General features: G+C 46.9%; 1 pseudogene; it reads left to right on the top strand.

Annotated features, from left to right (window-relative positions):
* Positions 1 to 339: 339 nt before the first annotated feature.
* Positions 340 to 1247, top strand: LOC123441705 (annotated as a pseudogene).
* The last annotated feature ends 2228 nt before the right edge of the window (positions 1248 to 3475 follow it).

The following is a 3475-nucleotide window of genomic DNA, read 5'->3' as shown; positions in this document are numbered from 1 at the left end:
TCATCTGAAGCCTGGTGACTGATGCTTTCCAAAGGAATTTCTCGCTGTGGATTTGGTCTCGGTCTCGGTCTCGGTCTCGGTCCGGACTCGGTCTCTGCTGTCGTAGCTCGCCTCCGCCACCACCGCCTCGCCATGCGCGACCTCGACTCCGTAGTCACCTCGCCTCTGCCACCGCACATTCCGTAGCCGCCTCCGCTCCGCCCGTCGGCTCGCCGCCCCGCTGTGCAGGCTCCGCCGTGGCGCTTCAATTCACTAGCCAAGCCTCGCCTGCCTCCACTCCGCCTGCGACCCGCCCCCCTGCCGCTCCGCCTCGCTTGCGGTTGATCCCGCACGCTTCTCCGGCCGCACCCGCCCCCCCGTCGCCTCGCCGACTGCGGCGCCTGTCCGGTTGCCCTTTGGCTCCGACTGCTCCCCTCCACACACGCCTCGCTGCGGATCGTCGTGCTCCGTCGCCTCTCCACAGCGCAAGGAAACGGAAGATTTCCTGAGAAGCATGGAAGACGAGGACAATCTGCTCTATGTTTTGCTCGCCTTCGGATGGAGATGCGTCACAATTATGTTCGGAAAACAACCGAGGTTGGTACTCAGTTCTTCATCAACAAAGCTGCCAGCCAACCTACTTTTGCGGGACTAATATTGGCCGGTTCTGCTGATTTTAAAACAGAACTGAGCCAATCTGACCTGTTTGATCAGCGCCTCCAGACTAAAATATTCAATGTGGTTGATTTTTCGTACGGCGTTGAAGAGCAGTTTTCAACTAGGCCATTGAGTTATCAGCTGAAAATCTAGCAAATGTCAAATTCATACTCCCTCCGTCCTAAAACAAATGACTTAATTTGTATTAACTTTAATACAAAATTAATATAAAATTGAGTCACTTAATTTGAAACGGAGGGAGTACACGAAAAGAAGTTGATCTAGAAGTACTTTAAAGAGATTAGTCAAGATACTGTGAAGTATGTCTTTTGAGCCGATGAAACCTGAAGGCTCTTGAAATGGGTGCTGTTGAAACTTTGATGGTGTGGAAAAACCTTGATGTCAATCGGTATGTGCTTAAGCACACTGTAACTGAATAAATTATCATAAAGCATCTGAACAAAGAATCTGAAACCGACTAGAGTGACTTCAGTGATCCATCTACCAATGCTGAGTTTGAAGTCCAGTGAAAAACCTCACTTTTGAAAAGCTGGACATTTGTTTCCTTTCATGATCCTGACAAACGACGAGGGTGTCTACGAAGACTCTGACTAGCAACCAATCAATCACATGCCTGAGGTGGTCATGGCTAAATAGAATTTTTCACGACTATGTGTTTCGGAGCACCTCAAAGAAGCTATCTAGAGACTAATATGCACGGGCTCAACACCCAAGGAAACGCTAGATCAATCACAGTACTAATACAAAGCTAGCACTACTCCTCGAAAGGGAATCCATCAAGGCAAAATCAACCGCTACTACTTACAAGGAGTAATCTAGTTGCTACCATTTAAAAAACATAAGGTGCTATCCTCTTTATTTATTTTTTACTACACGTTATTTATCCGAGGACAATTACTCTGCACTGCAATATATTTTATGCAGGATAATTACTCAGTACAAAAGTGACGAATATTGTGTGCATGGAGACCGATCAACATCAACACCGCGGCAGCCGCCTCGTGCATCCGCACTCGCTTACAACACCGTGGCCAACTCGTGCGTTCATGCCGGCTTACAACGCCACAACCGCCTCATGTGTTCGCACTGGTTTTCAACGTCGTGGCTGACTTGTGCGTTCATGCCGGCTTACAACATCGTGGCCAACTCGCGTGTCCACGCCAGCGGACAACGCCGATGCCGACTCGCATGCGCACCGGTTTCCAATGTTGCAGTCAACTTTCGCACCTGTTAGAGCATATCTCTCCATATACGGTTTTGGTAATTGATGACAATTACTATGGACAAATGGTTGCCTCAAGTTATATTTATAGGATTTGTCCATAGGCACATCTTGAAGTCCATATGTTGGGTTCAAGGAGTTTATATGATGACCAAGGTGGTATTCAAGGTATTATCCAAAGAATGGTCATAGAGACACAAGGTTGATCAAGATCGTCAGACAAAGAGTAAATCAAGATGATCAACACACAAAGCGTACAAGATGTACCGAGAGGGATCAAGTGATCCCATGGTATGGTAAGCATTGTCCATTACGTGTTTGTGTACTAACCCATGCTCTTCGTGAGAGTTCTATGTGGGGTTAGGTGTGTTTCCATGGACTTGTGTCAAGAGGAAGATCTCATACAACCCATGGAGGATGACGTCAAGTGGTGGAGGATGGTGGCAATGGACTTGTGAAGATATGTTGAAGAGTGGCTCACCCATAGTGTGTATGGGGGAGCAATCAACTAGTCTTCATCAAGCCAACACAATCAAGAAAGGTGGTCCATCTTGAGGAAGCTAAGATCATCGTCATCTAGCTCAAGAGGACGAGGTGCAAGGTATAGGTTTCCCTTGACAGGTTTTCTGTTTTAGGATAGATTATCTTACTGTCAAGGGGTCTCTCAAGTGAGTAGCATGATCGTATCGTTCGTTGAGAGCTCAAACCATTTGCATCCTTGCATCATACTTCTTGGTTCTTGTTTGGTGTTTCTCTTCATGAGTTTTAGAGCTTATGGTCAGCTTCATGACAAGCTCGAGTTCATAGAAAACGGAGTCCATAAGCATCTTCTATGATGTTTTCGATGTTGGAAGTTTTTACTGGTCTTATTCGAAGAAGGGTTCTCACCTTTTTCTTATGTGCCTTTTATCACTCAATTCTTATTGATTTTTCTATCAAGATTGAGTTAGCCCATGTCGTTAGCTTTCCAACAAACTTGGTTTCGTTGAATTCAGAGTCCGTATGGCAAAGTTAAGGCAGTTTGTGTGGCGAGCAGTAGTACCGCTTGTGCCGAGCGGTAGTACCGCTCCCACGAGCGGTACTACCGCTCCGTCAGACTTTATTAGCGCATCCTTTTTGCCTCGGCATGGCTGGTGAACCTACCGAGCGGTAGTACCGCTCCATTGGACTTTATTTGCGCATCCTTTTTGCCTCAGCATGGCTGGTGAACCTACCGAGCGGTAGTACCGCTCTATGCGGGCTGTGAAGTATAACGGTTGGTTTTTCCCGACCTATAAAAGGGGGTATTCTTCCCCATTGAACCTTATCTCTTTAGCTCGTGTTCTTCCCCCATTGTTGACCTTCTTCGAGCTTGCTAAGTCTCAGTCCCTCCAATTATTCTTGCTAGTTCTTGAGGGAAAAGAGAGAGGAGATCTAGATCCACATTTCCACCAATCACTTTCCCCTCTAACTGAGGGTAACCCATTGGGTCTAGATCTTGGAGTTCTTCATGTTATTCTTCATTCTTTCTCTCATTTTCCTCCCTAGCATTAGTTGCTTTGGTGGGATTTGGGAGAGAAGGACTTGGGCACTCCGTGTGCCCTTGCCGTTGGATTT

Source organism: Hordeum vulgare, chromosome 3H (assembly GCF_904849725.1).
Source record: "Hordeum vulgare subsp. vulgare chromosome 3H, MorexV3_pseudomolecules_assembly, whole genome shotgun sequence".
NCBI classification, from domain to species: Eukaryota; Viridiplantae; Streptophyta; class Magnoliopsida; order Poales; family Poaceae; genus Hordeum; species Hordeum vulgare.
This window is presented reverse-complemented; position numbering and strand designations above follow the sequence as displayed.